Source organism: Carcharodon carcharias, chromosome 2 (assembly GCF_017639515.1).
Source record: "Carcharodon carcharias isolate sCarCar2 chromosome 2, sCarCar2.pri, whole genome shotgun sequence".
Classification (NCBI taxonomy): Eukaryota; Metazoa; Chordata; class Chondrichthyes; order Lamniformes; family Lamnidae; genus Carcharodon; species Carcharodon carcharias.
This window is the reverse complement of record NC_054468.1, coordinates 17,183,692-17,197,495: the sequence shown is the minus strand read 5'-3', so window position 1 is coordinate 17,197,495 and position 13,804 is coordinate 17,183,692. Positions and strand designations below refer to the sequence as shown.

Genomic DNA, 13,804 nt, shown 5'->3' with positions numbered 1-13,804 from the left:
GCTAGGCTCTGGCTACATATTTGCTGCTAAACAACTGCCAGTTTAAAATGAAATCTTTTTTTTAGTGCAATTTTAGCTCCAGCTTTCTCCCTCACAGAGCCAGAAGACATGGAATTCCTGTCAACAAAGCAAAATGGGAGAATGTCAACACAGAAATGGGAGAAATCCTGCTTTCCTTCACTAACCAAGAGTTGCTTAATCATGTTCCTAATGGCTGATGTTCCCACTTGCTGAGAGTGTTCCTCTAACTGTGTTCCAGGTCCCAATCCTCCTCTTCATCTCCCTATTTCCCTCTCTCCCATCCTCATGTTTGTCTCCCTCCTTCTTGGTGCTGAACAGTATCTTGTTCCCTTCCTTCTAAGCTATGTTTTGCTCGGACAAAAGCATCTCCAGCTTACTTACTGGAGAACTCTTCTAATTCAGCTCTTTTGGATTTTAATTCAATGGTATCATAGCAACATAGGAACAAGAATATTAGGAGTAGGAACAGTCCCTTGAGACTGTTCCCTGATTCACTGAGATCAGGGCTGATCTATATCCTAACTCCCATCTTGCCTCCATACCCTTTAATACCCCTGGCTAGCAAAAATCTATGGATCCAAGATTTAAAATGATTAATTGAGCTTGTGGGGAGGTCTCGTGATGCAGTGGGCCAGAAGCATCGGGTTCAAGTCTCGCTTCAGGACTTGATGGCCAATCTGGTTGATCATCAACCTGTAAGTCTTTCCAATATGCCTGAAGGCAGGTGGTAAAAAGGTAGGAGAGATTACTGATCAGCCATACTGCACATGGCAATGTCAAACCACTGCAGTACTTTGCTAGCACAATCATGGGCCAATCCAATGGAAGTCCATGGTCGACAATGCTCACTTAGGGACATGGTACCTGAAGGGGGAAGAGGATTTCAGTTCTACAGCTTTTTGTGGGAGAGTGTGCTGCAATTCTAACACCCCTTGCATGAAGAAGTGTTTTCTAACTTCTCTCCTATGGTTCAGCTCTGATTTTATAGCTACGACCTTTGCCCTTGACTTCCCGATCAAATCTACTTGCGGTCTATCCCCTTAATTCATTTCAAAACCTTAGAAAACGTAATCAAATCACCATTTTGTCTGAGGGGCTCTTCTGAGTTGGGTTTCTTGATCTGTTTCCCCAACTGGGATGTTTTGAACGGATAAGTCAAAGCATGTAATATTTGCTGTATGTGGTTGGCAATGGTTCATTTGATGTATTGCTTGTGATTCACTGCTCTTTATACTTCTTCTCTGTAGGTTTGGTTTGCAGTTGAAATTGATCTGTTTTTTTAAAAAAAAGAAAAAATATGTTAACGCTAGCCTGTCTTGGGCATATATTAAGATTCTTGCAACTTGGAAATATCTTGGCTGTTCCAACATCATCGGTGGGCCAAATTCCTGGAAGTCCCTAACTAACAACACTGTGGGAACATCTTCACCGCATGGGTCGCAGTAGTTCAAGAAGAAGGCCCAACGCCAGCTTCTCAAGGGCAATTAATTATAGAAAATAAATGTTGACCTTGCTAGCAAAGCCCATATTCTGAGAACACATTAAAAAAATACAGTGTTCATAAACCCATGTATTCTTAAAGGCCAAAAGTTAATTGGAATTAAAGCGCTATTAAAGAATTCGCAAGAGACCTCCAGGGTACAGAGACTCAGGTCCATTTTGAATTATCTGAGCTTATGTATTCCGAGTTGAAGTTGATACAAATAGATAAAAAATTTTCAAAAGGATAAAGGAAATGATGGATTTCATGCAAGAACAAGGGGAAATAAGGAGAATTGATTTTACTCAGTGAGTTGTTACCATCTAGAATTCAGTGCATGACAAGTTGATGGAAGCAGATTCAATAGTAAATTTCAAAAGGGAATTGGACATATACTTGAACAGGAAATCTTTGCAGGGCTATTGCAGAAGGTGCGGGGGATTGGGATTCATTGGACAGGCAAAATGGGTTGAATATTCTCTATCAGTGCTTTTTAAAAATTCTTTCACAGGATTTGGGTGTCGCTGGCTAGGCCAGCATTTATTGCCTATTCCATATTGTGGTGGTTAGCAGCCTTCTTGACCTGCTGCAGTCCATGTAGTGTGGGTGCACCCACAGGGCTGTTAGGGAGGGAGTTCCAGGATTTTGACCCAGCGACAGTAAAGAAACGGCGGTAGATTTCCAAGTCAGGATGTTGAGTGGCTTGGAGGGTGGTGGTGTTCCCATCTATCGCTGCCCTTGTCCTTCCAAGTGATAGAGGTCACAGGTTTTGGAAGGTGCTGTCGAAGGAGCCTTGGGGAGTTTTATGATTTTATGACTTAACTTGTTAAATCATGACTAAGCCATCAAAGATATGAGGTAATGTTTATGTATTACAATACTTCCAAAGTACTTAATTGATTGTGAAACACTTTGAGACTTCCTGAGGTTGAGAATGGAGATGCCAGCCTCTTTCTTTCTGTCTTTCTTTGTGTTTCATTTTTCTTTTGTATTTCTGTCCTTACTTTCCTAGCCCTATGATCAGGCACAATCACATTGCACTTGTAAATAAGGACAAGGCTTTTGAAATCACACTGTTGAGAAAAGTGGAGACAAGGATAGGGTTGGAGCGAGAGAGTATTAGGATGGCGGTGGTGAAGTTCTAGACAGTTTGAAATTTGTGTATATTGGAGCATAGGAGTTTGACCAGGAAATTATTGGCATGGAGCCTTGTTGAATAGCAGTATGGTCACAAAATCAACCCTGGAGTGTTATAGCCTTATGTTACATGGAAAGTCCAGAACTTTTGGTGCAATGAGTCTGTTTATATTCCCCATGAGTCTCCTCCCATTCCATCTACCTCATCTCAGCCTTTCAGCATATCTTTCTATTCTCTTTTCTCTCAGGTACTTGGCTAGTTTCCTTTTGAAAACATATAAGCTATTTGCCTCACCCACTTCCTGTAGTAGTGAATCCCTTATTCTCTGATAAAATAATGTTTCCCTTATTGGGTTTATTAGAAACAAGCTTGTATTTATGACTCCTGGTTTTGGATTATCACACAAGAGGAAATATTTTCTCTATATCTACTTTGTCCAGCCCTTTTGTCATTTTAAAGATTTCTGTCAGGACTCTTAAGTCTGTTCTTTTATAAAGAAAAAAATCCCCAACCTGTCCATTCCTTCCTGATACCTTTAATCTCTCAACTGCCATCCTAACATATCTTATTTTTGCACTTTCTTCAGTGTTTCTATGTCCTCGCTGATGGTTGGGCCTTGCAGGACTTTATCAAGAATGCAGCCTTGCAGGTTTGCCGATTTAATGTTTAGCAACAAAACTTAGATGATAAGCTGTCATTCAGGCAGTTCAAGAATATGTAGGTACTGGACAGCTGATTGTTATTAGCTTAAATTAACTGAGGGTTACATGCCCTCGGTGTTATGTTTCCCCCTTTGCCCATCACAAAAATCACAGAATGCCCCCTTGACATCACCCTTAGCTCTATTTAGTTTCTGAAGACACTGAAACACCCATGCTTTTGTCAAATCCAGGACATCCTGAACTGTACCCTATACAAACTCCAACTAATTTAAAACGGCACTACCTTTATCTTATTTGTACTATGGCCCACTCCTGTATCACCCCTGTCCCCAGCCATCTGAATTATCTCACCACTTCCTAACACACTGACATCAAAATATTTGTCCTGATTTATAAATCCCTCCAATGATCTCACCATCTAGTTTTAAGCCACAGCTCATTGCCCTCCAGCATTCCAGAACTGGCGTATTGTTTTTATTCCTAACCAATCCCTTTGGTGCAGATGCATTCAACAATCTTGCCTTGACATTTTGGAATACTCTTCTTAAATCCCATTGCCTTGGTATAGCTCTCCTCGCCTTTGAAAACCTTGTAGTACCAAAAAGAGATTTACGAGAATGGGTTCCAGAATGAGGGATTGCAGTTACGTGGGTAGAATGGAGAAGCTGGGGTCGTTCGCCTTAGGGAAGAGAAAACTAAGAGGTAATTTGATAGATGCGAGTAGACTCATGAAGGTTTCAGATAGAGTAACAAAAAATAAACTATTTCTAGTGGCTGATTCAGAGGACACAGATTTAAGATGATTCAAGCAAGAACCAGAGGCATCATGAGAATGAAACTTCTTTTATACAATGAATGATTAGGATTTGGAATGCACTGCCTGGTAGGGTGGGCGGATTCAGATTCAATAGTAGCCTTCAAAAGGAAATTGGGGGAAGGGGTAAAAGGGGGATGGGGAAATAACAGGGAAGTGGGAATAAATGGATTCCTCTTTGGAAGAACAGGTGCAAACTCAATGGGCCAAATGGCCTCTTTCTGTGCTGCATTATTTTATGATCCTACGCTACATTTGAACATTGTCTGTTGCGTCCCCTTAGTCTTCTCATAAATCCTACTTTAATACAATGAAATAATTCAGTAGGATGGATAAAGAGAATCTATTTCCTTTGGTGGGGGATTAGAGAAAGAGGGTATTATCTTCAAATTACAGCTGGGCCTTTCAGGAATAAAATCACAAATACCTTTACAAAAACTGTGGTAGAAGTATGGAATTATTTCCCACAAAAGGCCAGAGATGTGAGGGACAACTGAAGAAGCGTTAAAGAATGAAATCAATAGATTTTGTTCAGCAAGGATATCAAGGGATATGAGCCAAAAGCGGGTAAATGGTGTTGAGGTACTGATGCACTATGATCTGAATGAGTGGTGGAACAGGCTGTAGGGAATCAATGTCCTAGTAATATGTATTAGGTGTTGGTTTCCTCCATCCTGAGGGATGTTTAAGAACATACGAAATAAGAGCAGGAGTAGGCTATTTGGCCTCTTGAGTCTGCTCCACCATTCAATAAGATCATGACTGATTTGAACTTGGCCTCAACTCCACTTTCCTGCATGTTTACATTAAGCGTGGACTCCCCCTGTGGTTCAAAAATCTATCGCTCTCAACCTTCAATATATTCAATGATTCAGTATCCACAGCTGTCTGGGTTAGAGAGTTCCAAAGATTAACAATCCTCTGGGGGAAGAAATTCCTCCTAAACTGTGTCTTAAATGGGAAAGCCTTTATTTTTAACCGGTGCCCCTTAGTTCTAGATACCCCACGAGGGGGGCATCCTAACATACGAACATTGAAACATACAAATTAGGAACAGGAGTAGGCCACTTGACCCCTCAAGCCTGCTCCACCATTCAATAAGATCATGGCTGACCTGATTGTAATCTCAACTCCACATTCCCACCTATCCCGATAACCTATCACCCACTTGCTTATCAGGAATCTATCTTCCTCTGACTTAAAAATATTCAAAGACTCTGCTTCCACCACCTTTCGAGGAAGAGAGTTCCAAAGACTCACAACTCTTTGAGAGAAAAACTTTCTCCTCATCCCTTATTTTTAAACAGTGATCCCTAGTTCTAGATTCTCCCACAAATGGAAACTTCCTTTCCACATTCACCCTGTCAAGACCCCTCAGCATCTTATTTGTTTCAATCAATTTGTCTCTTAGAATTCTGTCCTCTCAGTGTGTGCCATGTTACCAACCTCCCCCCTCAGAATCTTATGTTTGAATAAGATCACCTTTCATTCCTCTAAACTCCAATAAGTATAGGCCCAACCTGCTCAACCTTTTCTCATAAGACAGCCTCATCTCAAGAATCAACCTAGTTAACCTTCCATGAATTTCCTTCAAAGCAAGTATATCCTTCTTTAAATAAGGAGACCAAAATTGTATCTCGTGCTTTAGATATGGTCTAACCAATGTCCTGTACAGTTGAACCAAGACTTTCCTAGTTTTGTACTCCACCCACCTTGCAATAAATTCCAGCAATCCATTTGCCTTCCTAATTACTTGCTGCACCTGCATACTAACTTTTTGTGATTCATGTGTGAGGACACCCATATTCCTCTGTACTGCAGCATTCTGCAGTCTCTCTCCATTTAAATAATATTTTGCTTCTCTATTTTTCCTGCCAAAGTGGACAACCTTACCCCAGATTACACCCCTCTGCCAAATTTTTGCCCACTCACTTAATTATCCATGTCTCATTTGTAGACTGTTTATGTCCTCCTCACAATTTGCTTTCCCACCTATCCTTGTAGTGTCAGCAAACTTGACCACCATACCCTTACTTCCTTCAACCAAGTCATTATTATAGATTGTAAATAGTTGAGGCCCCAACACTGATCCCAGTGGCACTCCATTAGTCATAGTTTAGTACATTTAATAAATTTGTCAAACATGATTTCCCTTTCACATAACCATGTTGACTCTGCCTGGTTGTATTAAGATTTTTTAAATATCCTGCTATTACTTCCTTAATAATGGATTCCAGCATTTTCTCAAAGGCAAATGTTCGCCTAAATGGACTATAGTTTCCTGCTTTTGGTCTTTCCTCCTTTCTTGAATATGGCTGTTACATTTGCAGTTTTGCAATCCACTGGGACCTTTCCATAATCTATGGAATTTTGGAAGATTGCATTTACAGCAAATGCATTCACTATCACTGTGGCCACTGGAATGTCAGCCTTCTCCTCTCATAATAATGACTTTTTTTAAGTTCCTCCCTCTCTTTTTACTATTATTGGGATGCTTTTAGTGTCCTGCCACTCCATTAAGAACGTCACAGAAATACAAGCTGTTGTGGTTTTAATTTGGTCTGTGGAAGAGCTCAAAAAGCAACAATGAAATAAGCAGAGACTGGATATTGGGGGTGATTCTACAATTGGGTGTGTGTGAATATTGGCATACCAGGTACAATAGGCATAGTAAGCTTTATCCACATATTACTATCCCCTCTGCAATGCTTATATGACTTTGAATGATGCAGGGAATTAATATACATTCATATGTGAAACATCAGAAGTGTACAAACAATCCAAGTCAAAAGCATGAATACCAAATAATCATAGTTGACTTTAACATCAAACAAGCTTATGTGTCAACAAACAGAACATGAAAACATATGGGACTCACATTAGTCCCTATGTAATTAAACGTACCAAAGCTACAACAGACTGCAGCTCCTTGAAGACCCTCATTTCTGCACGAGTCCTTGGTAATGCTACTTGATTGTCATATGCACTGCATGTAAGGCATTGTATTTTATTACCTCATTCACTTAATTCAATAAAGAGTACTAATCGGATGCTTTAAGGCTTCTTAGTTATTAAACTTACATTACAGCTGAAGGATGCATGACATTATCATACAGTACCTCCGCATCATGATCCACATATGATGATTTCCTACTTACACTCAACATTCCGGAGCAACTCTAACAGCTTGGGAGTTGCACAGAGTTACAGTAAAAATTTGTTGTTATTTGGCATGCTCCAGGAATTGTGGGGGGTGCACCAGTTAATCAAAAACGCTGGTTAATGGGGAGTTACGTTGCTCTCGACACAAGACAAGGTGCTACTGTGTCTTTGAGGGGTTGAGGGGAAAGAGGAAACTGCTGGGCAGTCTCAGGGTATCACTGTAAAACTGCCACAACTGAAGACCAAGCTGACACCACGCCTTCTGATCGGCCATTTCCAGAAAAGAAATCGAGCTGTCAGTTTTGCTCTGAGTGGTAACTGCTGCTTCCAACCTTCGGGCAGCTTCGTGGGTTCCCAGCCGGCTTTTTAATCAAACCTGAACAAAGCAGATCCCCGTCACAACCGACGATCAGCCCCGACTTTTGGGTTTCGGAAATCTGCTATTTGACTCTTCATTTCTGATCTCCAGACTGACTTCGAGAAAAAGTTGAGCTGTCAGAAATTATGGTTAACAGGGCATGCCGGTTGGTATGGGACTGGGTAACACGAAGCTTACTGTACATCAGAATTCGCAGAAATACCTTTCAGGTCAAATGGCCTGTACCAGTGTTTATGCTGCTCTTGATCCTCCTCCCATCCTGCGATAACTAACCCTATAGCTCTAGGATAACCTTAATTCCGTTTTTCCCCATGTCCTTCTTTAGCTTCCCCTTCAATGCGACTCAGCAAATGTACCTCGTGTATTAGCGAGTTCTATATTCTAACCACTCTCTTGTGTAAGTAATCTTCTCTTGTGTTTCTCGTTGGACTTACTCGTGACTATCTCAATTATGGCCTCTTGTTTTTGCCTCTCTCACAAACGTCTTTATGGGCAGGATTTTACGGCCCCCATCATGGTGTGTGTCTCCACCCCCAACACCAACCCCCCTGCCCTCCCCCCACCCCCCGCCGGATGCGGCGAACCATTTAAATCTCCATTCAGTTCCGCGGGACCATAATATCCCGCCGGGCGGGAGGGGCCATAAAACCTTGGCTTATGTCTCCAGTTTCAAAGCATTCCATAATTTTAAAGGCATCTATCAGGTCATCCCACAGCCTTCTCTTTTCTAGAGAAAAAAGCCCCAGCTGTCGAGATAGTTATAACTTCTCAGTTCTGGTATCATCTTTATGAAGAAACTGAGCTGGCTACAAGAGCAGGTCAGAGGCTAGGAATCCTGTGGCAAGTAACTCACCACCTGACTCCCCAAAGCCTGTCTACCATTTACAAGGCACAAGGAGCATGATAGAATACTCCCCACTTGCCTGGATGAGTGCAGCTCCAACAACACTCAAGAAGTTTGACATCGTCCAGGACAAAGCAGCCCGCTTGATTGGCACCCCATCCACAAACATTCTCTCCCTCCACCACCGATACAGAATGGCAGCAGTGTGTACCATCTACAAGGTGCACTGCAAGAACTCACCAACGGTCTTTAGACAACACCTGACAAACCCACGACCGCTACCACCTAGACGGACAAGGGCAGCAGACACATGGGAACACCACCACCTGGAAGTTCCCCTCCAAGCCACTCACCATCTTGACTTGGAAATATATCACCGTCCCTGCACTGTTACTGGGTCAAAATTGTGGAACTCCCTCCCTAATAGCACTGTGGGTGTACCTACACCACACGGACTGCAGCGGTTCAAGAAGGCAGCTCACCACCACCTTCTGAAGGGCAATTAGGGATGGGTAATAAATGCTGGCCCAGCCAGCAAAGCCCACATCTGATAAAATGAATATAAAAAGATCTTCCTTGCTCCTTCCCCACCCAGTGCATGGGAGGGAAATCACAGGAATGGATCCTACATCATAGGTTGTGAGCTGAGATTTCCCACAATGCGGTCTCTGTGACTGTCAGTCCCAAATGGTATTGTCAGCTTGCCAGATTTAACCCATTTTATTGGAAGGAAGGCGAAGCCTGGCTAATAAAGCAACAAACTAAGTTCCCCAAATCTTAAAAAGCCAACACTGCAAATGTAGGTGGCTAAAGATTGACATCAGAAAAGATTTATGTAAACGTTATAAGGATGTGAAACTAAAGTTGCACAAACACAAGTTGAGAGTTCAGATCACTTCTGGCAGAAAACAAATTGAAGTGGTTTTCGAATAAAGTAGATACAGACAAAGGAGGAAAAGTCATTAAAAAAAAAATTCTCTTTTTATGAGGGCAAAGAGGACAAAGGGACGATTGACCTTTTTAATTAAGCAAATCTCATTTGCCTTCATTAGACTGAATTGACCGGCAGGTTTAATAATACCAGTGTCATTAGGAAAATAGAGTAATTGAAAGTTCATAGCACAAATCTCTAGATGGTATGTGCTCAATCATAGAATCTTACTGCATAGACAGAGGCCATTTGTCCCAACCTGTCTATCCTGTCTCTTTGAAGAAGCTATCCATTTAGTCCCACTTCACCCATGCTTTCCCAGCCACCCTGCGAATTTAAATGTTTAAGTATTTATCCAATTCCCTTCGGAAAGTTACCATTGAAGCTGTATTCACCACCCTTTCCAGCAATGCATTCTAGATTATAATAACTAACTGGCTGAATAAAAATAAAATTCTCATCACTTTTTTTTGCCAATGATGCTAAATTCCATACAGTTTTGTTACCAACTCATTATCAGTGAAACCAGTTTCCCGTGATTTGCTTGATAGAGGCCCTCTTGGTTTTGAACGCTTCTATTAAATCTCCTCCACCCTCTGTTCTAAGAAGAAAAATAACAGCTTCTCTATTCTTTTCCACGTAACTCAAATCCCTCATTGCTGATATCAAGAATGCTAAATTAAAAGTAAAACACAGAACTTGGACCGCAATCTTAACACAACAATAACTGTTTATGTAGGCTAAAATAGGAGGCATTCCACAAGCAGCTGTGAAATGAAGGAACTGTTTGCTTCAAGCAGTTTATTGCTCTTCTTGAGAAGCATCTCAAAATGCCTATCCTGGAGTGGCAGTCCAGAGAAGGCTCACTAGGTTGATCCCGGGTATGGAGGGATTTTCTTATGAGGAGAGGTTGAGTAGGTTGGGCCTGTTCTCATTGGAGTTTAGAAGAATGAGAGGTGACCTTACTGAAGCATATAAGATCCTTAGGGTACTTGACAGGGTAAGATGCTGAGAGGTTGTTTCCCTTTGTGGGAGAGTCTAGGACCAGAGGGCATAATCTCAGAGTAAGGGGACACCCATTTAAAACAGAGATGAGGAGAAATTTCTTCTCTCAGAGGGTAGTCAATCTGTGGAATTCTTTACCGCAGAGGGGTGTAGATACTGGGTCGTTAAGTACATTCAAGGCTGAGATAGACAGATTTTTAATCAGTAAGGGAATCAAGGGTTTTGGGGAAAAGGCAGGAAAGTGGAGTTCAGGATTATCAGATCAGCTACAATCCCATTGAATGGTGGAGCAGATTTGATGGGCTGAATGGCCTACTTCTGCTTCTATGTCTTATGGCCTAATGGTCAATGAGGGGCTTTCTTTTTTGAAGTGTCATAACTGTTGTAGGAAATACAGTAACCAAACTGCACACAGCAAGATTCCACAAACAGCAATGTAATAATGGCCAGATCACCTGTTTTAGTGATGTTGCTTGAGAGATAGGTATTGGCCAAGATACAGGGGAAAATTCTCCCAGTCTTCTTCAAGATAGTTCATTTGTGCACACCGTGAAAGGGCAGGCGGAACCTCAGTTTAGCATTTCATTCGAAAGGTGGCAGCTCTGACAGTGCAGCACCCCCTCGGTACTGCACCGGAAATGTCAGCCCAGCTTTTGTGCTCAAGTCCCTGGAGCGGGACTTGAGAACCTACAACCAATTGACTCAATCTACTGAAAGTGATCAAACTGAGCAGCAAGGCAAGTGCCTGTTCTGTGTAAAGAAAGCAGTTTGATACTATCTAGTGACAGGAGCTGCTACTGATAATACATGGGTCATTCAAAGTTCAGTTGTTACCATGCTGATCGCCAAGATGGAGTTCTGGATGTACTGTGATGAAATGGGTTACTCCACACTGGAAGAATGAATTTTAGCCTTAGAAATAATAAATGCACATATATAAGCCACAGCTATCAGCTAAATACATTTTCAATGCTCCTTGAAGTGTAACTGAATGAGTTATTAAATAAGCTGTAACCTCGATGTGTTAGAATTTCTGAAAATCTGGGCTGACCCCAGCCCAAATGTTTTCTGTTGGGTGGGGATTGGGGCGGGGGGGGGGCGTGGTGGTGGGGGGGTGGGGGGCACGTAAAATACCAACCGGTGGCAAGCCCACCACCTTCCTGCCCACTCCCGAGCATGAAGGCTCACGAGGTTGATCCAGGGTATGAGAGGGATTTTCTTCTGAGGAGAGGTTGAGCAGGTTGGGCCTGTGCTCATTGGAGTTTAGAAGAATGAGACATAACATGCTGGGTGGCCGGGTGCCGAAATCAGTAGCCCACCAATTGTTAACTAGCCAGTTGACCCAGATGATGCGGTGCCCATGCCATTATGCTGTTGGCGTGGGCAGGCAATTTTTAAAACACAAGTGTATAAACTTGGGAAGGAAGGGGACGGTTATGTATTTGGTATTTGGTGGTGGGGGTGGGGGGAGGGGGTTTGATGGGGGGGTGGTGTGATGGGGGGTGTGTGCCTTGTTTGCCCAGAATTTTACCTGGCCCTTTGTTCCCTTACCCTTGGCCCCCTCATCCCCTTCGCCGCCCTCCCTAGGCCGCCCGACCCCTCCCCCCTCCCCGCCAAAAAAAGACCTGACTCTGGCATCGAATTCCTCTCTTCCCCCTCGGCCTGCTTGCAGTTCCGGCAGTGGCCACTACTGGGCGCTGGCACCGCTGGGACTGCTGGAGCTGCCAGCAAATCAGATTGCCTGGCAGCCCCTGAGGGCGGGGCTTCCTGCCGCTGGGGTCCCACGGCCACATTATTTGGCCCGCCCTCGGCATATTATGGTTACGGGGTGGAGTCCTTCGGCTGGGCCGGCCGCTGAACGACCGATCATTCCAGGAGGTGGGTGGGGGAGAGGGAGGGCTGAGCAATCTACCCGCAAACCCGCACCCCCCCACCCCACCCCCCCCACCCCCCCCCCACACCCCCTCGCCCTATAAAATCAATCCCTAAGGCCAATGATTCAGTGCAATACTGAGGAAGTGCTGCATCACTGGAGCTACCGTCTTTGACAGAACTTCCGCTGGAAGCATAAAGCGATACATTTTGGGAGGAAGAATGAGGGGAGGCAATCTGGAGTGAAGGGTGTAGTCCTAGAGGGGGTGCAGGAGGAGGAGATCTGGGAGAGTACGCCCACAAGTCGTTGAAGGGGGCAAGGGTTGGTTGAGAAAGTGATCAATAGGCACATGTGTTCCTGGGCTTTACAAATGGAGGCGTGGGGCAGAATTTTCCCGTCGGCGTGTGGTGGAGACAGGCCCCGCATGCCGACGCATAAAGTGGCGCGCGGTGATGTCCGGGCGTGTGTCCCGACGCCACCCGGCGCCATTGCGATATTTGGGAAGCGGGCAGGCTCTAAGCTCGGAGGCGCGCCCACCATCAATTAAACTGGTCAGCTAAGGCCCTTGAGGCAGCAATTTGAATACGATTTTTCCCGGCCCGTGTGATCTTCAGGACATCGCTAGGGCGCAACGGGCAGAGGCGGGTAGGAGGCATTTGCATAAACCTCATCCACGGGCGGGATAAGAGGGGTGAGTGGGGGGGGTCGCGATTGTGATGCTTGAGGGGTTTAAGTGCGAAAGTAACTTTTACTTGCCTTGAGTGAGTAGGAAGACTTCAAAACTCATACCAGCCGCTAGGACAGGAGTAAAAGCCTTGGTCAGGACTCTACAGTAAAGATCATTTTTGGGGCCTGCAGCTTTCAGGAAACCTTCCCTTAGCCTGGGAATGGGAGTTGTGCTCCCCACTGGATGCACCTTCTCTGTGGAGGAAGGGAGGGCCAGAAGGAGGAGGAGGCCAGCAGTCCACATTCAGCCTCCAGGGGAGCCACCTTTGGGATGACAGGCGCAGGCACAAGGGGTGCAGGGTCAAGAGGTTGTCCAAGGCGGAAGGGGCCGCAGAAGTCGCCACTATCCTGCTGCCAGGGTTTACAGGTGGCGAAGCAGCTACCTCAATATGTCTGAGGTGCAGTGTCGAAGGAGGCTCCGTCTCTCAAGGGAGAGACAGTCAACTACATTTCAGATGATAGCACCTGAGATCTCCCCTAAATGTGTGAGTGGACACCCCATGCCAGTGGCTCTGAAGGTCACGGCTGCCCTCAACTTCTATGCCTCTGGCTCCTTCCAGGGCCCATTGGGTGATCTTTGCGGTGTCTCCCAATCAGCTGTCCACACTTGTGTCAAGCAGGTTACAGATGCTCTGTTCAGGCTTGGATTAATCTTGACCGACTTCTGTTGGGACCAGGGAAGCCAGACACAGCGAGCCAGAGGCTTCGCGGCCATTGCTGGCTTCCCCCGCTTCCGGGGTGCAACAGACCGTACACATGTGGCCATCAA

General features: G+C 44.3%; 1 protein-coding gene across 1 annotated transcript in view; it reads right to left on the bottom strand.

The window, feature by feature from the left end:
- LOC121271854 (succinate receptor 1-like) overlaps nucleotides 1–8,071 on the bottom strand; it is an 85,627-nt gene extending 77,556 nt beyond the window's left edge. Inside the window, exons 1-2 of the mRNA XM_041178152.1 lie at nucleotides 8,013–8,071; nucleotides 1,102–1,292 (exon numbers count right to left, since the gene is read on the bottom strand). The gene's annotated coding sequence lies outside the window, so the exon portion shown is untranslated. The remainder of the gene's footprint in view (nucleotides 1–1,101; nucleotides 1,293–8,012) is intronic.
- Nucleotides 8,072–13,804: the final 5,733 nt, after the last annotated feature.